Here is a 22,489-nt window from a genome sequence, read left to right as displayed (position 1 = left end):
TGTGCAAAGTAACTGCAGTGGTCTGGCAAGCTTCAGGAAGCAGGTGGATCTGAGGTATCTAACTCCAGAATTACAATGCTGAAAATGCCTGCTTACCTGCTGCCTAACCCAGGAGGCACCTACACTATTTCCCCCCATATTATTATTCACCAGGCTCCTCTTCTTACATCTTGACATGCCTAGGATTGCCCCACTCTTGATGGATCTGGGTGGTATAGCCTGTAACTCTGAGCAAATTTGGGATCCAGAAATTCTATGCATGTATATGTGAATATGATGTACAGTGAATAGGAGAATTTGTATATGTATATTGAGAGATATAAATTTACATACAAGAGAAGATGTTGATACCGATTTGTACTGAATACAGTAAGACAACTCTGTCCATTTACAAGGTTTAGAAAAGACCTTTCTCCTCTTGTATTGTTACCTTTGTTCACTTCCATTTCCAAATGCTGTTAATATTGAACAAGTATGATAGAGTATGGTAACAATTTCACATTAGTCAATAAGAGAGTCCTTTTTTTCAGAAGTATTTTTTCATCAGGAAAAAGACTGGTCAAATGGAAGTGTCTGAGAAATCATGACAGTTACACCAGGATAAAATTATTGCTAAGTCAAGTGAAAAGACCAGAACAGTCAGTGGTCTAATAATTAGAACATACACCTAGGAGCATTTGGAGCAATGATTAGAATCTGGTCCTGAAGACCATAAGGATGTGCCTGCATAAAGACAAAGTAGCTCTTTTGAGGTGATGTTTTCTTTCTCAAAAACGATGAATGACAAGAAGATAACTGAGAACAGTTAACATGGACTTGACAAGGAGAAATCATACGGGATCAGCCTGAAACTGCTCATCAAAAAAGGCAATGGTGGAGAAGGGAAGGGTAGCGACTATAATATAACTTGATTCAAGAAAGGCTTTTCACACTGTCTTCCACAGCATTCTTATTTGGAAACTAAGAAAGTTTGGACTGGATGACTGGAATATTAAAGAAGCTGAACACTGGCTGACCACCAGGCTCAGAAGGCCAACCAGTGCTTTGATGTCAGAGTATCCAGGGTACACACTGAGGCTATGCATGTTAAATGTTTTTGTCAGTGATCTGGATGATGCAAGTGAATACACAGACAAATTGTAGATGATACTAAATTGTGGTGGGGCCTGACAAAAGATTGAGCTTCAGTGCAGAAGGACCTGGAAAAACTTCAGAATTTGACCAGCATAAAGCTGGTAAAAATTAACAAAATGAAGCACAAATTTTGTACTAGAATAAAAAAACCCTGTGCAAAGGAGGAATTGCAAAGCTGATGGTGTCAATCTCAATAGATGACATAAAAAGGGGCAATCGCCATGAATTGTGGCTTGGGAGGTTTAAATGAAACTTTCCTATCAAGACTGCCAATGAACATACAGGTTTTGAGTGTGCTTTTCATACTCCCACATCTCACAATCATTTCTTTTAATATCTTTAGCACTTCAACCAATTTCAGTTCCCTTTATCACAGAATAAGTTTAAACCAGGTGAAAATTTCCTCAGTCAGTTACTCATTCCCTCAGCTGTGTCCTGTCATATCACTCTATTTAGGTCTCTAATGGGAGTATTCAGATTTCCTTTTTTGCACAGTGGAATTAATTAAAGGTAAAATATCAACACGGAATTCCCCAGGAAAGGAATTTCAGTCAACTTTCATAAGAGGTTTTAAGTATATTCAAAGAGACGTTTAGTTTATGGATTAATAGCACATGCAGAGCATCTGCATTGACCTAGTAGACACTAACAGCTTTGAGGCATTTAAGTCTGTTGAGCTAATCATTGACTGGTTAAAAATTCTCAGTAGTTTTTGACATAATAGACTATCATATTCTATCAAGTAAGCCATACAAGATTCTTTTAAAATGTAATTCAGATTAAGAAGAACTATTTTTCCTAGACTACAGTGGAGTTACGTGGAAAATAAAATGCTAATAGAATTGCCAGAATAATTTACCATTGCATGACATGAAAGTGGCTTAAATCTCTGCTGGCAGATGAGCACACAGAGTAATGGTTCAAAGTGATCATTACTACTTAATCATGACATGTTCTGCTGGAAGAGGTAGTTATAATTCTCCAGAATGAGGCATTTATATTTCCTCAACTCTTTCTCTTCTTCCTCTTCATGGCATATATCAAGTGACAAGATTCATATTGAAATTAAATTTGTTCAAATCGGTTAGTGAATTAGTAGAAGAATGACCATAAAATAGTTTTCTAAACTTTACTCAAATAATGAAAAGCATTTCAAATTTTAGTTATCACTGTTATCATCATTTACTTGAAAATCAATAGCATGTAACATAATTCTTGTTTTTCCTCCAATCGTATTTTATTTATATATTTACAGATGCAGTCAAGTAGCACTCTCCAACATGGTGACAGTTCCATATCCTGTTTCTCATGTTTCGTTATTCTACTCTACATTTGCATTATTTTCTTTTTGTGGCATAGAGTGGAACAAAATTTAATTGTTGCTATTTTTAGTTTACCAAATTAACATTCTTCAGCAAGAACACCTGCAGAAGGAGTCCCTGGAAAGTATATGCAAAAATTTTTTTAATGTACGTGAATACATTTCTGCCCCTTAATATATGAGAGGTAGTTTGAAAGAGTCAATAATAATCCACAAATGATTAAAAATTATGAACAGGCTTTTTAAGTATTGCTAGTATTTTGGATGCCAATTGATTCATGCCCAAGGGGCATTGGAGAAAAGCAAGATCTTTCCAGGTGTTTTGAGTACATGACTACTATATTATGCCTAATATATCTTCATGGAATTAATTGGAATACTGTCATCAAAGTGTTTTGCTTTTAATCATGGAAGTCATTATTTGGCCAAGTCTGCTGAGACTCCTAACTGGAGAACTGGAGTGCCTACAGCCCAGAGAAATACTATCAAAGCTTTTCAGGATTAGAGAGAGATGACTGGCCTGGATTACTCAGTATCACCCCCACTAATGAAATCCAATAGATGATGAAGGTGTGTAAGTTCATTATAGGCCATTAGACATCTCAGTGTTGTATATCTTGTTATGTCTACTTAAAGAGCCAGCACTGTCTTCCAAAGCTCTAAAAATAATATTCTATTTTTCTAAGTAATGGAAGGTATTTTCAGTTAATGAAAAGCACTAAATTATGGATCACTAGGATATTTAAATGCTAGTCATATGTGAAACTCCAAAACTATACAAATATTTTAAATTTAATTAATTTGTCTCTTGGTATTGAATAGTAAAGGCAAATTGCAATACATTATTTAATGGATGGACCACTCAATATTTTGGTTATAATGGACATTGTCTTGTGTTAAAAGAAAAGGGATGGTAGTTAATGACGCCTTGCAAAGTAACTTTTGTCATGGAATTCTCTTTCAATGCATTAATCATTTTGTGACAGTGACTGTTTTAAATTCTATGCCTCGTGACTACTCTTCTTTGTAACAGTACTGAATCATCTCAAACATTCTGATTTCACAACCGCACAGGGTTTAAAATATAAATTTCTCCCAATCTCAGTAAGATTAGAGAGCATATATGTCAAGTGTGTTTGTAAGACCAGATCAGTCCTTGATGTTTCAGCAAAGGTTTCTAAATTTTTGTCTCGTATTGAGCTTTCTTTTCCTTGTTCTCATTGTGTTTTCTTTCTCCCTTTTGAAGTGTCCTTCACTGACACACAGTCTCTGCACTGTCCCTCCCTGACTTCAGGTCAGGATGGGGTGACTTTGCTTCATTCTGCCATGCCTGTTATGTAGCCATTTGTTTGCTAATGTCAAACATCCACTGTGGCACACTAGGTCAAGCTGTAAGAAGTAATGTCCAGGAGTCTTTTGATACTGTCAAAAACATGGAAAATGCCTGTCCTGTGGGATCATTATACCAATTATAACATTATAGAATCTTCCTTCAGATCAAGTGTCCAATACCACATATATATATCTATAAGACCTTCAGAGAACTATTTTTAAAATGTCTCTAAACATGAGTTTTCTGCCTATTATGTCTTGCTTATCTTTGCCCATAAAGACTCAGTCTATGTCTTGAAGGTACAGAAGTTCTACAAAGTGTTCTTGCTCTTAGAATTATAAATTATAATTTATCAACTGAAATACAGTTCTTTATCACTATAAAAATTTAAAAATTCCACAAAAGCTATTTGTTATATTCAAAAGAGGAATTCTATTAACTTGTGAGATATCAAAGACCAGGCCAGGCAGTCTAAAAAGCTTTTGAGCTTTGCCCCAAGTGAATATATGTTGAAATAACTTGAAAAATATGTCTTGACTTTAGGTTTTGTGGGATAATGCTCTCACTAAAAATTTTTGTATCCAATACTACAGCTGTAGATAGTCAATTAAAGGCAGTAGTAACTGGAAAAATGTAGAGAATCCATGCTTAAAAAATCAAGAAACATTAATTTTATGTCATAAGAGAACTGCAGTGCAAATAAAATGGGTTGATATTTTATCCACAGGCAGTGACACTAATTAAAGGACTGATGGAGATCATGTGCTGATTTCACATTTCTGGGAAATGTTGGGAGCTGCATTTGAGAGGGCACAAGGTGTTATTTAAAGTCTATATGCAAGATGAAAACAGTGAATGTAATTCTTTTAGTTCATACAAATGTTTTTTATAGCTTGTCATATAGTAAAATTAGAATTAATTTACTCAATTCAAGGATTTAAATGATCTAGAAAAAATGATTTTTTTTTTTCTTTTGTAAAAACTACAGAGAAAAGCATTTAGAATTGTAGAACAGAGAAAGACAATTACTCTGGGCAAAATCAATGAGACTATGCACAAGGGAGAGAGGGATACTCAGCATGAGTTAAGAGTTAGTAGAAATAAGCCTTTAGTGTGAAATTCAATCCTGTTCTAAGTACCAACACAGACATATCGCACGAACCAATTAAGGACCATTTAAGACTGATGTACTTTTTCATTAAGTGTCTCCTAAATGTAAAACTTGACTAGGTCCCATCAGTCAAATATTCACTTAAAGGTGACCAATAAAGGTAGTAGCAAAGCTTTTCCTTTAAATTACCTTTGCATTTGACCAGGAAAAATCTTGCTGAGAAGCTTAAAAACAGTCTATAGTAACAGGAGGTTAAAAGGTAGTCTGTGCTTTTACAAGTCCCTAGCTTATTTATAATTAAGAGATGCACTGAATTTTGCTCTGCAAGGCTGCAGTTCCTCATAGAACAGCTTGTGAATTAGTAAGAAAGAGCACTAATTGTTTGCTTGATCATTAATTAGCCACCCCGCCTTTCCATATCATCATTTAACTCCATTAAGCTTAATCTTTATACATATACCATATTAATGATCTCACATACAGATAGCAGTGGAATACATAGTGATTAGTGAAGCAGTAATCACATAAAACATTATCAATTTCATCAGTATTAATGTTAATTCCATTAATTTTCAGCATTACAATAGAAACTGGATCACAATTGGAAATGTTTTCTTAGAGATCATAAATTATTACCAGATAAAATTATTTCCAGAGGAACAAAACCTCATGAAATAATGCTGTGTCTTTGGGGGGTATTCTTTAACAAAACAAAGAAACAGGAAAAAAAAAAGGACACACACACAAAAAACAACACAGAAAAGAGGCTGAGTATGTGGTGAGATCAGTATAATGTCTTGAAATTCTCACTTAATTTAGGCCTTCTTTCATGACATCATGATGATATGACAGTGATCTTTTTCAAGAGCTCCATTTCTCTTTCCTAAAAGTGTTCTTCCAAATTTTGATTGAGACAGATAAAATATGGACTGAGTATTCATGAAAGCTCATAAAAGGGCAACAAAGCTAGTGAGACGTACAGTAAGATTTACATATAAAACACTTCAAAAACTATAAAGATTCAGAAGGTATAAACTGACACTCCTTTGGGCCATTTACCAGTTCATACCACTGAGATTCTCATCCTAGAGTGATTTTGTTTGGCAAGAATAGGAAGTATTGGGAATACAACACAGTATTCAGAATAGTGCTGGGGGTATTTTCTGCATTGCACAGCACAATGAAATAAATGCATCATGAAATTAAGGGCCAGTTCATTTAAAACAAATAAAAGAAAATATTTAATGCAGAAAATATTTAGCCCATAGATTTTTCAATGGCAAAAAGATAATGTGTCTGTATGTAATGGGGCTAGGTAATTTATATTTGCTATTTGTAGCTGTGATAATACAGATGATCAGATCTCCTGTGTCAGAGAAATATGATGAGAAGGGAACACTTCTTTCTTTTTCTTACTGTCATTTCATAGTCAGTTACATGTTTTATGGGTATATAAAGTAGAGACATAAAGTACGAGAGGAGCTGTAGAACAGTGGATGGACCCATTATGACAAATTCTCTATTACTTGCTCTGTGAATACCCAATCCAGAATGCCCATTGTTGCCAAACTGCAGAATATATTTCTATTTTAAGAGTTAGTTTGGACAAGCAAAGCTGATAAATGTTAGAGCTAAAATAAAACTATGGATCAGAGCTAAGTGACCCAATAATAATACCTTACAACTTTTTTATTTATATGACACCTGATTTATATGGCTGTAGTTCCCACTGATTTCAACAGTTCCTTGTGATTTACATTACTATAAATGACAGAGAGATCAATTGTTGCACAAAAAGACATTTTCAGTTGAGTTTTTTCTGTCTCAATGTTATGTTGCACAGGTTCAAGCACTATTTTCTCTTTTGTCACTTTTTGGTCAAGACATATTCTCCATAAAAGGTTCTGGAAGAGTTCTGTCACATTAATACTTTCTAACTGAAGGCATCATTTGCCAGAGCCTATATTCAGTGTCACACTCTTTAAAAGTATTGCTCTTGGCATCACAGCTTAATGGTATTACAAATCCTGTCACAATATCAATAGTGAAGTGGTAAGAGAGTTAGAAATATTAGAATGGTGTTCCGCAGTCATATAGCTTGGCAAAGAATAATCTGACTCTTCTCTTGCTCATACCAATAAAGTGTTGTCAATCTCAACTATCCTGATTTATAGTCTGATTGGAAGACCACTGGAATCAATCTTCACCTGTCCAAGGGGAACAAAGAATTCCAATTTAAGTGCTCCACAGTGTTCTAAATAAGAAGAAACTTGAACTTATTGTATAAACAAAGGAGTAGTATCATCACTTCTTTCAGATTTAACAAGGAAGTAAATCACCTTAGCAAAATATTCTTTTCGATAAATTGTAAAGAAAGATCATATAATCCAGCAAACTACACATGGACTTTTGTACCTATAGTACAATCTGTCAAAAAGCCACCTAAGAAAGCATCAAGCAGTGTCAAATTTGACCATATCAGACTACTGACTTCAGCCTCTGTGTCACATAGCCCTACCAGATAATTGGATAAGTCATGACAGAAAGAAGTATTTATTTAGTTCTTTCTACACATTTCTGAAAACTAAGAGAATTTCCAAGACAACAATAGCCTAGAAAATTTACAGAATTTCCTAAAATTAAATTGATACAATCAGGTGGTGTGTATACCCTTTCACATGAAAACCACATAGTCTTAGTAAAACTAAATATGTTTAGTATAACAAACTTGAGTATGTTTGCCAGAGGAATTATTAGTGATTTCAATCTATTATTTTATATGATTAGTTAGATTTAAATTTTAAGTCTTAGAAAAGGATGTAAGCTCTTTGTGAGAATAATTGTCTGTTATTATCCACTCTGATACCACCCTGATAGGACAAGAATTTCTATGCATTGCTGATATAGCAAAATATCAGTAGAAACAAGTAAGCATAGTTAAAATGAAAGAAACTTGAATATATTCAAACCATTCAATCATTTCTGATTTTTATTATCAGTATCTTTAAGTAGACTGTTCTAAATATTTACCAAAGAAAAAAGTAAAAGCATTGATGGAAAGAAACCCTTCTAAAACTGTTGTATTGTCCAGATGCAATTAGTTTTCCTTCTGGAAAACCATCAGAAAACTTAGTGGCTCCCTAAGGTATATTTAAATATCATTTGATGCATTTTCTTATGTCATCCTTAATTGTGCATGTGTCACACAGTTCCAAAGAATGTGTACGGTGGGAGCAATCACTTCTCCTATATAACTGTAATATGGCTTCATATATAATCACGAACAATTTACATAAGTTATATCTGTGGAAGAACAAGCATGTTTAATATAGTCCTTCAGTGAAAAGATTCTTGGCAGTCTTCTTATGGGAAGAGTGTTACCTACAAAGCAAATATTCAGTCTTGTATACAAGGAAAAGGTAGGGTCCTTTCTTTGTTAGTGTAGCACACTTAAGTGAATTAGGAAGACTGAAAACAAACCAAGTATTTTTATATTTTTAAAAACCCTTCTTTTTATGTGTCTATATTTCAACCAGTCACTAAGTCAGGAAACAAATGTAATCTTGTATTGAACTCAAAGAATGTCCCTGCAAATGTTGGGCAGTATCCCTGCTGATGGGAGTTAGTAATATCCTTCCTTCATTCTGCCACTGAGTTACTCATTACAGTTCACTTCGTATCACTGCTGCCACCTTAAAATCAACCCTTCTCCTTAGAGCCTTCATATGATTTTCACTGTTCTTTCCTTTTTCCCATGTGTTGTGTCAGCATTGCAAGCCTGGTTAGTACTGGATAGAACTGACATTTCTGCATCCTCTTAATTTTAGGCACCTGGAAAAGAAAAGACTTTTAATTTTTCATTAAAGGGTATAAAAAGGAAAAGCAAGAATCTTCACTAATTATTACACTGTAGACAGTTTTATTTTTGATCTGCGACCTGTATGTATGGATATACATGATAATTACTGCTTTCTTTTACATTAGTATAGGGATTCTGGTGTCCTTGGGATTTATTCTTAAGACTGGAGTAAGCACAGGCCATTTCACCCATGTTACCTCACTTGAGTCCCTCTCTCCTGTTCCCTTACAGTCTTTTTCAGTATCGATCGTATCCCACTGTTATCTCCTCTGCTCTTCTCTGCCTTCAGTCCAGTCTCATTCTTTTCAGTTGTCCAGGATCCATAGGCATCTCCTGTAGCATTTATCTTCTTGACCACTCAGCCTCTGCCTCCCCTGCATTATACTGCCCATTTCCAGTTTCTCTCAATTCTCTCTTTAATCTCTTTGCATCGACTTCTCCCAGTTTCTCACTCTGAAATCAAATGGGATAGATTGTTCCCTGTTCCTCGAAATGGCTGAACTTCTCTGAATTTTTTCTCATTTTTTTTTTTCCTGGAATTTTCTAAAATCAACCTGACGATCTTGAAAATTTTCTAGAAAGTTCAATCTAAATACTTCCTGTTTTGTAAAGCAATTGAGAATATGACTTTATGATAGTAATCATTAAAAACCTTAACAGGAGATGGCCTTTTAACCTTGCCTTTTCAGCTGTGCCCAAGAACATTTTTGACTCATTATTACAGACATGGACCTGGTGGAGCAGATCCTGAGGAGACAACGGCGATGATCAGGGACTGGAGCAGCTCCCCTGTGAGGCCAGGCTGAGAGAGTTGGGGGGGTTCAGCCTGGAGAAGAGAAGGCTTTGGGGAGACCTTCGAGCAGCCTCCCAGTGCTTAAAGAGTGCTACAGGGAAGGAGGGGCTTTTTATCAGGGGGTGTAGGGATAGGACAAGGAGTAATGGCTTTAAACTGAAAGAGGGTAGATTTAGATTGGATATATGGAAGAAATCCTTTCCTGTGAGGGTGGTGAGGCACTGGCCCAGGGTGCCCAGAGCAGCTGTGGCTGCCCCCTCCCTGGAAGGGTTCAAGGCCAGGTTGGACGGGGCTGGGAGCACCCTGAGCTGGGGGAAGGTGTCCGTGCCCATGGCAGGGATATTGGGACTAGATGATCTTTAAGGTCCCTTCCAACCCAAATCATCCTATGATTCTGTGATTCTATGATTATGCTTTATTATGCCATTAATCCACAATATGTGATTTCACAGAAGTAGCTTCTTCTTGTTACCATGAAAATTAGTGATAACATCACTGGTCATCACTGCTAGCTCTCTCGTGCTGTGCTTTAAAAATATTCACATGGATCACTGATATCAAAATACAGATGTTGTACATCCAAGTTTAAACAAAGTCTTGTAGGCAGAGAGAATGTGTAAATGGAGAACTGAGCAGAAATAACACTTTTTATGACTACCAATACATATTTTTTTCTTTAAAAACAGGAGGGGGGGAAGTAAGTTCTTCAACGCTAATTCTATTTTTAATTAATTTTTAGGGTCATGAATTAACATTACTAGAAAGTGTGAAGACTGAAGTTTCACTTTGACGTTGTACATTAAGATTTAATGACCTAGACTTATTTACACCTAAATGAGTTTTTTAATGGTCTAATTAACAAAATGTATCAGTTTGCCTCTTTAAACTAAACCACTCTGAGGTAGTATCTTTTAGTAATTTCAAATGTTTAATAAAAGATAAAAGACTTCCATTATTTTAAGTGAGTACTTTTCTAACAAGCCGTTTCATCTGAACATATTACTGCTGCCTCAAAAAATTGGACTTTATATTCAGAATAAATTTAAATTAAGATCAATTAAATTTAAATTCGGAGAAATCTGAGCATTTTGTATAGGAAAAAGATGAATAAATGTTTAGATCTTTATCAACTCCTGTATGAGAAATTCTAGCTCCCAGGAACTGCTGTTTTCAGAAAAGATTCCTGTTTATCCTGCTGAAGTGCAAAAGGTCCAGTTTGTGAAATGAGAAGTATGGTCTTCTCAGCCCTGAGAAGAGTAAATCTTCTGTTTCTCCTGGCTTCTGCGTTAGACTTGATCCATGGTGAATTAAGTCCAGTTCTATGGGGTTTGTTTTATTAGGAAATCTAATTATTAAATACTTTCCACTGATTTTTAAGGATTCTTTCCAGCTGTGTTAGCTGGAATTCAATTTGCATCAGAAGAAGACAATATACCAGTTATCTGAATTTTATTATCTGTTGGGCTTGCCCAAGATCACAGAGAAAACCAAGCAACAGACCTCTTGATTCTTAGCTAATTCTTAATATTGTGACACAAGTTAACATTTCTGATGTGCAATAGTAACTTATGTAAGTGGCCCCCACTAGTTTCCATGGGGCTGCTTGTATGAGTCAAGTTGAGCATTCAGATAAGGTATTTGCAGGATTAAGGTGGTGGAGAATTGAGCTTTATATAAACTTTAAATAGAATCCCAATCGTTTGTTCTTCCCATTGTCCTGTGTTGCCTCTCACTCTGAAATAGGGCATATCAGACAGCCAGGAGAACTGAGCAGACACCTGGAAGGGGGAAGGCTGTCTCCTATGAATTAAAAAATCTAAAAGCTGACTCCCCCAAATGGTACGCTTCAGTTTCAATGACTTCCATGGCTTTGATATCAGTCCTGTGATTCTATTTTGGTTTGTCTTCTGATTTTTGAACTCCTAGGGTTGGCTACACTGACATCATCTCTAAATTTGGTGGGGAGAGAGAAAGGCAAGCATTGTTAGGGTGAAGGATCCTGAACAGCAGCAGCTGCTGATCTGCTCAGTCAACACAGTCTATTTTATCACTTGACTTGAGATCGAAGGTTTCTCAACTATATTTTTAGTGCATTAAGTAAAAGCTTATTTGTTTTTTGACTGAGGTGATTATACCCTTGGTGAGGTGCTACTGCTTGTTCTGCAAAATAATAAAGACTGTTAATCTTATGATAAACTCAGGGGTTCAAAACGAGCGTCACTCCAACCTCTATTACATTATATTCGTAGTCAGAATATTCAGAAAACAGACTGCATCTCTGAAGTCATGATTTCTCTGCTTTAATGTGCATTGCATCAGTTAAAAAATATAAAAAAATAAGTTACCTCAGTCTTCTATTAGGTCTGGGATGCTATTCAATTTAAGTAAATAATAACATAGAACATAGCAATATCAGCAAGATCAGAACAGTGTATATGTCTGTTTATGGGCTCTACCTCAGGAGTATTTTTAGTCTCTCTCCTTTAGAGAAAGGATTTGTGGGAAGAAATATGCTAAGGGAATTCACTTGGATCTAAATAACCCCTGCACCGGAGGCCGTGAAGTGTTGTAAACCATGATTAATCCTTCAGTTTACCATCAGTGGTAGGTCAGTAGTTTTGTGAAAGACTGGTGAATCCAGGCAGCTTGTGAACCCATTACCTGTAACTTGTTCCTAGATAGTTCCACAGAAAAACCCCACAGCTTCAACAGAGCTGTGGCTGTGTTTTCATGGCACTACACAGTATCACCTAGAAAAAACAGTGAGTGAGTGCTGAGTGAGCACTAGAAGCCATCTACCAACAACAGCACAATGGTCTGTTTGGGTTTATTACTCTGATAGGAATAGTATGTCAATACTGTAATTCTACTTTTAGTACCAAGCGAATTTGGAAATATCACTGCATAACATTGCATTATGCTATGGAGACATGTACCTGGTGAAATGGGAACAGAGGGGAAATCCTGAATCTCATTAGAGTCAGTAGGAGTCTTCATGTTACTTCAGTTGGTTCAGGATTGCACCTATGTGGGTTTTTACTGGCTTGGTGTTTCCCACCTACACATGGGTTCATCCCACAGCCGGTATCATCATGGTCTATTCATTGCAATTCTTATTCTTGATCCAAGTTGTTTTTCAACTGTTATAAACTGAAAAATAAAAAATAAATCTCTGGAAATGTCTTGTCTATTTGGACAGAAAGGTCTTTAGGAACAAGGACTGCCTTTCACTGTCTGTTGCTATAGTGCCTAGCACAATAGGGGCCTGGGTCTTAGTTGGAATCAAGGCAGTATCCTCATTGTAATAAATGTTCCTGAGGAGATAGAAAAATACAACAGCTACTGAGTAATGCAATCGTGCACCATAATGGCATAAAATAATTTGACATACAGACTAGTCACATTTGTTGGATTTAACCTAGCTATGCAAAAACTTTTCAGGTACTAAAAATAATCCTTTGTATAGCTCTGGCTATCTTGCAGTAACCCAAATAATTTTACAAACCCCAAAGCTCTCTTTCATATATACAGATACCATAATCTCTAATGTAGCACTGAACTCAGGGAAATGTAGCTACACAGGAGAAAAAGTGCAGAAAATATTTAACAGTGCAAGAGCTGCAAGACAGAATGTGAGCTAAAAAAAATGCACTCTGTTAATGCTGTGAGGTGGATTTAAATAAAAAGGAAATTATCTGCTCGGATGAAATTTGGCAAGATGACCAAACATAACATTCCCTCATGTCATCCAAAATGTGTCATGTCCAGCTGAATAATGTCCTCCCAGATGGAAACAGGCAGAAACTTTCCAGTAAGCAATGCTTCATTAGAAATTGCTGAGTTACTGAAAACAAAAATATTTCTCAGGAAATTTTCTGGGTCTCTGGTTTTTTTTTATTGTTTGTTTTTTTTTTTTTCATCCTCCTTCTTCCTTTTTTTTTTTCCCCCTTGCCAAAACACAGACAAGTCTCCATTATTCATTGCTCTGCAGACCTTCTGTGTGGCCTTCCTCTGACTCCAGGGCACCTAGCAGGCTTCCTGCAGCTCAACTAGGAGCTGAACCCAGAGCTCATTTATCTCTCAGATGTGTCTGGTAGAGCTGGAAACCCTGAATTTCTGAGGTCTCTGACCCAAGTGGGGGCTCCTGCAGCTTTGAATCCTCTCTTCACAACAAAGAATTGGGATACCTTAACTACTGCGCCAATCCCTGGCCTGTGGAGGTGGAAGCCTGGAAGCTCCAGGAAAGCTTGCCCAGTAGTGGTTCATTCTTTTGCACCCCAAGCACTGGGCGCTGCAAATACCAAGAATACCAATTAAAGTGTGAAATTCCATATATCTGAGGTTCCTACTCTACTGGGAGATGAGAAACAAAAAACCCCAGGAGCCCTGAAGCTCTCAGATCTGCTGCTTTCATAATGCGATGTTTCCTAGGTTCATCCAAGATTTGTACCATTGGCCCCATTTGTTTCAGACAAAATAATCAGCATCAAAACTATCTGTTTTTTCCAGTGTAAAGTTTTCATAATTTTAATTCTATTGGAAATGTTGAGAATCACCTTTTTCATTATCATTCAAAACAGAAATATGGAGCAGAGATCTTGAATCTGAGTGAAAGCTCCTCCAAGCACTGTCTGGGAAATCACTCAGTGCTCACTCCTTGGACAAAGTGCTTTGCAGTGAATTGCGAGCATCACTCCAAACTTGGCTGCTTGGTGGTTTGCTATCTGAGATTGTTTGGGTTAGTCTTTCTCAGCCTTTGAGATGTGGCATATCCAGAGTGGGATGTTGGTAATGTTTGGCATTTAATTCTTTGTAGTATATTGTTTACTCTAAAACTTTTAAATGTTCCATAACCTTCAGATATCCTGTTTTTTAACCATGAGTCTTGTAGTGTCAGGATGTGTTGAAGCATATGTACAATATGTTCAGTAATGGTGTGTGCAGAGTTGAAAGCTTTGTGACTCTGTTACACAAAATCTCTCTGTGCTGCCTTCACAGCTATAATCTTTCCTCTTGACAGAAGCATTAAAAATAGCTGTGAATGTTAAAGATGCTCCCTGCTACCCATAACAACAGTGTTTCATTGCATCAGAGTTAATAGCTGTGGAAGGACTGAGCACAACTGACTGGTGCTATGATATGTCGCTACATTTTCGCTGAATGGTCTCCTGTCTTGTGCCAACAGGGAAGAAAGTAAACAGCACTTTAGATTAACAGTCTCTGATATGCATATAATTATGATGGAGTTTGCATTTGGTGTGGTAAATAAGAATGATTACAGCTCTCAAAACATACGTTTAATAATTATTCAAGAGCTGTAGTGATTCACCAGCACTTAGTTGTGAGGAAATTTTATTAGAAATCAAGAGATATATAGTGTCTAGTGTCTGTGTGTGTGTATACATAAAAGCAGTGGTGGCCTGGGCTGCGAGTTGGTACCTTGTCCCTATTTGTGTCCCTCCATGTAGACTATGTGCAATGGCAACCCTATGCTCTTGCCATGCAAAAGGTGCATTTGCAGGTCATTTGTAGGAAGATTTGCCTGGGATCCTTAGACTGGGGCACACCTTGTTCTGCAGTACCTGAGAATGCAACTGAATTTGGCACTCACATAGGGAGGAGTACTTTGTATTGGATACCCAGCATTAGCCTTCCGGGTGTAGTAGGGCTGCTATGTGGTAAAGTGTTTGCAGGATCAGGACTGGAGAAAAACTTTGGCTGGGATTAGAAGCTGTCAATTCCCAGAATCAGAAAATTCAGAAGAGGATAGTGAAGGCCTTATTCAAGGCAGTGTGATGAAATTTTTCTCACCAACTGTTTTGCAAAAATCATATTGATAAACAGTTAATCTGGGAATTATTCCAGCAGATCATGCGCAGGGACATCAAAAAAGAAATAGTGCTGGCATCATTTTATGTGTAACAAGTGAGATGTCAACACTATGCAGGGATTTGAACACACTGGTGCCTAACAAGAGAGGAAAGGTGTATGCTGGGGGAAAGAGAGAGAAAAAAGAAAAGTTTGAGACAGTATTTGTTTAAAGAAAGAAATCCATCATAGGGCTTTTTTAAATGAGGATAAAACTACTCTCTCCAGCTGCATACAAATGGGTGAGCATCTCATATTAAAATGGAACTGGGACTTTCAAGTACTTCACTCAATATGCAGAAAATTATACTGGATGTTGACAGCTTTTCTCCACAAAGAAGACAGCTGTGGGGGTCCTTTTATTAGACAGTATAAAAAAAATCCTAAAGTGAAGTTTTCCCAAGTAGACAAATATTCAATAAAACAATCAAGTGCTGTTTTTATTTTGCTGTTCAGTATGGAGTTTGTTACATTTCCTGCAAATAATACACAAAACAAATCCCTTTTTAGGATGGTGGGAAGTACTCACTTATGACAAATTGTGATTGGTATATAGATGTGCTGAGCTGGTAGTGTCTGTGTTCTCCAGAGCCTGTGAATCATCTGACAGAGCCCCTGTGATGTTAAAGTAGAACAATATTTTCCTTTTCCATTCTGGAACACCCTGAACTTTCCAGAACCAGGGAACCTTCCTTATAAATTAGAGATGACACCCTGTGAAACCACAAATCTTGTCCTTTCTCAAAATCTCTCTCTAATGCTATGTGTGAACTATACATACTGACCTTATTCTTATGCATGTACTTGTAGTAGACAGTCAAACACAGAACTCTGTGCTGGCTTCTAGCTAACTCGAAGCTGCATTACCCCTCTCTCTCCATGTCTGGGATCAGTTTGGGAGCTACCCCTAAAGATAAACCTATTGGGTTTAGATGCAAAGTGTCTGTTTTGGAAGTACTTTGGCTGAGGAATTGCTTCTTCCATGTCCCAGTCAGCTGATGCTGAAAAACTCATTCAAAAGTAGTTCTTTGGGGACTTTTGGAGTCTTCTCCAATAACAGAGGGAGATATATGGGAACAGAATAGTTTAGACTGTTGAAAGTGATGGTTATGTCTTTCACAAAATATTGATGATCCTTGTATGAGCATCTGGGACACAGAAGAGTTGATAAGCAAACAACAGAGTTAACTGGGACATTACAGAACATCAGCAAACATATAGAGTATAAATTGGACAGGTGATACACAGAGATAAAAATCAGCCTGGCAGCTCTTAGTTTCCATTTCCATTCAAAAGATGACTTCCCAGAGACAAAGTACTACTCCAAGAAACAGCTGCACTTTTCCCATGTTTTACCTCTTGAATCTAAGAAGGGCCTTTGGATTCCAGGGAAAGAATGCTTCTTCCTTAAAACTTCATATATTATCTGTCTTGGTTTTTCCTCTCTTAGTCACTTTCAATCAAACCAGAGGTGTCTTTGCTGTTTGTCTTTCCGTGTTTGCTTGCAGAGCTACAGTGAAACACCAATTACAACTTGGACATGTGACAAAGTAATGCCATTCCTGTTTAACTCTGTTTTTCAGGTCTTGATAATGTATGTCTTAGTCATAGTGACTGATAAATAATCACATGGAAAGACAAATGTATTGAGTATGGATGCTATTATCCAGTTTAAAAAGATTGCCATTTAAGAAAAGTAAAAGGACTGATGAAATAGATATACTGAGAAGGTTTTGTAAATCTCTGCAAAGACACAAGAATACATTGTATAGTGCAATGTGAGTTATGTCTGCAGCTAGTTCTCATTTGAAAATCTTTCTGTAGTTCTGAAAATCCATCCCATTTTATCTCTTTAAAATATGTACTTTGTTCCTTAATTTCTACAGTGATAGAAACAAGAGGCTAAGATCATCTTCATGGCTTGTCATTTGACAAGTTATTCCACTGGCTCATCCTTTACTTCTTGTGCAACACAAACAACTCTGCCTCAAAGACCCTTTGAAGCTTACCCCATTCTCCCTAACTAGCTGACTTTTGTGTCTGACTTCCATCAGCACTTAATCAAGGCATATTCACTAGCTTAATTAGTCAATACCACAGTTTCTGTCAAATCTCTCCTACCTTCTTTTACCATGTCTACACACAGCCCAGATCCTCACCCATACTTCAGCAAGGTGCAAACTACAGTTGTTTTTCCCTGTCTCACCTTCTTCTGTTCTTCTTCTACACCCACAGAACTAACCAAGGTCAGACAAGCTACTGTCACTTTATTAACTCTCATGCTATATTCCCACTGGGAATTCAGTGCCACCTGGGGCTTATCAGTGCAAATAATGTAAATGTTTCATAAAGTAAATATAGAGAAGGAAGGGGAGCAGGTAGGAGTCAGGTTGCCTACAAATGTTGAATAATGGGACTGGAAGAAATGCTTCAAGTCACTGTAAACGGAAAGCTTACATTAACATCTCTATTCTATAATTGCATGGTATACTCAACGGTTGTTAGCTTTGGTGGGCGTTGCACAGTAAAGATGCATTAGAGTAATTATATTGTAATGACAGAAGATCATGAGTTAAAGATGTTGTGGATCCTGTTAGTATACACATCTGAAATTGTTTGGAGCTGATGTGGGAGGTGTATCCACATGGAATTTGATAGCACTGATATTGTAATTAAGGCTGAGGAGATGGGGTTTGTACTTATTTCCTACTGCTGCCTGTGAATATTAATTAGCTCATGTAACCACCTGACCCTAGCAATAATCAACTCTGCTAGATAGAGCAGGAGGGAAAATGTGAATTGCCCACTAAATATTTATTTAGAAAGCTGAGATGAAAACAGCCTAGTTGTGGAGGAGAATAGAGGCTCCTGGAAGCCCAAGTGCCTCCTCCCTGGTGGAAGAAAGAGGAGAATCTTTCCAGTTTGCTCTGGCCTCTGCTTCACGGAGGACAAGGACATTTTTGGCACCACACAGATTACAGAAATGTGCCTGGTTTGGCACAAAAATAATCAGGTCTGCAGAGATCTCAGATTCCTGAAGACAGCTGAGACTGTTTTCTGTTTTTTCCTGCTTGCCTTCCTGCCTGCACAGGCTGTAAGGAGGAGAGATATCTCCAGAAGGCCACAAATGTGAGTCTGAACTGAAGAGCTTCCTTAAGTCTGGACACCCTGGGTAGACATATGTTACTCTTTCTGAGGGATTCAGCACCACCCTTAGAGAGAAGAGAAATTATTATTTCATCACTTGCAAAGATGGGATGAAAAAGTACAAGGGGACACCCTGCATCTTGTACTGGAGAAAGCCCTAAGAATTAAACTAAATAAAACTAAATTTCTAGCCCTAAGTCCTAGGTTGCCTGGCAATTGTCTCTGCCTAGCAAAGCAATCCTTTTCACCATTCACACTAATAGTGTGAGCTTCAGGGACACCCAGAAAACTGGGAGAAATTTGAATGCATGTTTTTTAAAGGCGGCAGGTAAAAGCCATGGAGAAAATTCAGGTTACTCTATATCTGCAGCATAACTGGGTAGCTCTGCTTCTCTCCCCATTAGGTTTTGGTCTTGTTTGCTGCAGCAGCAGCCTTCATAATAGTTTTCTGATGATTCATTATAGAGTTCATACTTTTGTCCTTCTAGCATCTCCCTCATCCTTCCTATCTCAGACCCTTCCCCAGTCACAAGGATTTGATCACCTATGGTATATAGACTTTGGAGTCCGTGTGGAGAGACAGGCTGTATTAAAAAAACGGTGTGTTCCTAATTGCTTTAGGGTTGGCTAGGCAGTAATTCTCAGAAAAGGTGGCAGAGCACGATGCTGCTGTGCACTGGTGTCTGGTTGCTGCTCTGCTGGAGATCCATGAGCAACAATAGCACTGTGAGTCCTCTTTCTTCTTTCCTGACAGCACCACAGTACCTGTATCTTAATCAGTCAGTGTCAGACAGTGTCACAGGCTCTGAACGCTCCTCTAAGCAAAGCACTGCACAAATACCTCCCTGCTGCTTGTAGCTTAGGTTACCATTACTAGACTAAGCTGCCTGATGTAACACTTAAACGCTCCTGACAGGCTGAAACCTTCAGAAGTGTTGGCACCAACACATGCTCAGACCAAGACACCTCTCAACCCTGGGCCAGGCGGTTTCTGTGCCCTCGTGGCTCTGGCAGAGGTTGCCATCGCTGATACCCTGCTAGTAACAGCACAGACAGGAGGCAGAGCTGCTGCCAGAAAGAAGTGACAAAAGGAAAAGATGGTTGTTGTGGTCGTTGGTATAATTTTAGTCACATATATTACAGAGAATGAGGAATGTATGCACATTTTACGTTAAAATATTGCATGCCTCTTGGGCTATCTGATTTGTAACTTTTATGACTGGCATGATTTAAATCAGAAAGGATGAAGGGGGAAACCTACCCAAAATGAAATGTTGACATAAATAAGAGTTTTAGAGGAAACAATGGAATAGCTGACTATAGGGAATAATTGTAGCTCTGTCAAAGTTAGAGTGGTTTACTGTTCCTGGCAGTGAGTCTAGCATCAAAGGGAATCCTAAACCCGAAACCCTTGTAAAGAAGTGAGTTATCAGCAGATACAAACTGATTCATGTGGAGAACAAAGAGAACATTTTGCGAGTGGGACAGTGTGGCTTTTCCCGACTCAGTGACAGTGCTTTTTTCCTTGAGGATGGAGAGGTTACATTTGTTTAGGCCTTTCACCATGTTAACACATTTTTCTCAAGGTCCTGTACCTTCAAGGTATGAATAACTAAGGCTTTATTTTTTAAAACATTATGTAAGTTACATCTGTTCAGAGGATCCTGCTGGGAATGTTTTCAAGTTCCATAAGCAAGTTAGACCTGTGGTGTTAACACAGGGGTCTGGTGAATGGGCACTGAATATTTACAACAGCTTTATTAAACTTTTGGTATTTAAATGCTTTACAGTATAAGGGCCACCAGTGACATATATATATGCTTTACAGTACAAGGGTCATCAGCGACTTGACAGTGGGATCAAGCGCACCCTCAGCAAGTTTGCCGACAACATGAAATTGTGTGGTGCAGTGACACGCTGGAGGGAAGAGATGTCATCCAGGGGGACCTGGACAGGCTGGAGAGGTGGGTCCATGCAAACCTCATGAAGTTCAACAAGGCCAAGGGCAAAGTCCTGCCCATGGGTCGGGGCAATCCCAAACAGATACAGGCTGGGCGAGGAGTGGGTTGAGAGCAGCCCTGAGGAGATGGACTTGGGGGTGTTGGTGGGTGGAAACCTGACTGTGAGCCAGCAATGTGCGCTCACAGCCCAGAAAGCCAACCGTGTCCTGGGCTGCATCAAGAGCAGTGTGGCCAGCAGGACCAGGGAGGGGATCCTCCTCCTCTACTCTGCTCTTGTGAGACCCCCCTGCAGTGCTGTGCCCAGCTCTGGGGCCTCAACAACATAAGGACATGGACCTGCTCAAGTGGGTCAAGAGGAGGCCACAAAGATGATTAGGGCCTGGAGCACCTCCCCTGTGAGGCCAGGCTGAGAGTTGGAGGTGTTCATCCCAGAGCAGAGAAGGCTCCAGGGAGACCTTCCAGCAGACTTCCTAGTGCTTGAGGGGGACTACAGGAAAGGTGGGGAGGGACGCTTTATAAGATGGTGTAGGGATAGGACAAGGGGTAACCATTTTAAACTGAAAGATGGTGGATTTAGGGTAGATATTAGGAAGAAATTCTTTCCTGTGCGGGTGGTGAGTCACTGGCCCAGGGTGCCCAGAGAAGCTGTGGCTGCCCCCTCCCTGGAAGGGCTCAAGGCCAGGTTGGACGGGGCTGGGAGCACCCTGAGCTGGGGGAAGGGGGCCCTGCCCATGGCAGGGGGGTTGGGACTAAGATGATCTTTAAGGTCCCTTCCAACCCAAACCATTCTATGATTTTATGATTCTATGACTTTTTGTTTGTTGACTACTGCTTTATGTGCCCTCTTGCTACTGCATAGACCTTTGTTGTGTGTGGAAGAAAAATAATTGATTATTTAAAGCTACCCTGCTAGTAACAGCACAGACAGGGGTCAGAGCTGCTGCTGTAGAGAGCTGACAAAAGGAAAAGATCATTCTTGTGGCAGTTGATATAATTTTAGTTGCATATGTTATAGGGAATGAAGAAATGAGGTGTAATTAGCGTGGAAATGAAGAGGAGTGATGATGGCTTTACACTAGGTGTTCCGATTTGGCTGCGTCAGTCTTCCTCCAGAGGATCTTCATGTGCAGTGGAAGGTATTTGGGGTGTTAGTTTTGTCTCAGATTTTCCTTGAGGGTATTCCTTGTCCCTCTTTTGAACCAAAAGCATTTCAATGCCTCAGGTTAGAAGTGTGCCTCAGTGTAGAGGCGTGTCCCCTACAGCATGGTCCAGCACCCAGGCAGATGTACCTATGTTTTCCTGCTATATGATATAATGTCAACTTTAAGACGGCTCCTGCAAAACATGTACACATATGGATGCAGAAATCAGTGGCACTTTTTTTTACAAGCGCAAAGCCATTCATCCATTTGAGCTGTTGTAGGATTGAGACCTTTTTTAGAAACAAGATATTCAGGACAAATAGTATGTTCAGTTTTAATTTTTGGAATCTTATACAGATTGTAAATATTTTGGAAATGAGAAAGAATACAAAGATGATCTATTACTGCATATTCAGAGGCCTCAGCTTTAGTAACATGTTACAAGTTTATGAGGCTACCTTATAATTCATTTCAGCTGCCCCAGAAGTAAAAAGACAGTGGTGTTTCAGGGGCTGATTGCAGAGGTCATAACCTTCTGCACACAATATATTGAACAACTCCATCATTCCTGCCTTCAAAGTAAATTTAGACTGACATAGCAGAATAGAAAAAAATGCTTAATAAACGAAGGGGTTTATTGCACACACACACAGTCTCATAGGTATGCATTCAGCAAAGAGTGGGCATGACTCTATAACAGGTACACTAAAAAAAGCAATCTGCTTGTGTATAATATCCCTTTTCACCACACTGAGTAAAAAAGCCCTTTTCAGTTATTTTACTCTTTATCCTCATCAGCTTTACATTTGTTTGACTATAG

The 22,489-nt window shown here is 38.4% G+C and overlaps 1 long non-coding RNA gene across 2 annotated transcripts in view; it reads left to right on the top strand.

The window, feature by feature from the left end:
* Window positions 1-21,861, top strand: part of LOC116963060 — a 219,005-nt gene extending 197,144 nt beyond the window's left edge. For both annotated transcript variants that reach the window (XR_004407928.2, XR_004407927.2), the window contains 2 exons: window positions 20,395-20,530; window positions 21,543-21,861. This is a non-coding gene — a long non-coding RNA (uncharacterized LOC116963060). The remainder of the gene's footprint in view (window positions 1-20,394; window positions 20,531-21,542) is intronic.
* The last annotated feature ends 628 nt before the right edge of the window (window positions 21,862-22,489 follow it).

This window comes from Tyto alba, unplaced genomic scaffold (genome assembly GCF_018691265.1).
Source record: "Tyto alba isolate M040663 unplaced genomic scaffold, T.alba_DEE_v4.0 Super-Scaffold_26, whole genome shotgun sequence".
NCBI lineage: Eukaryota > Metazoa > Chordata > Aves > Strigiformes > Tytonidae > Tyto > Tyto alba.
Note: the sequence above shows the minus strand (reverse complement) of the source record. Positions and strands in the feature narration are given on the sequence as shown.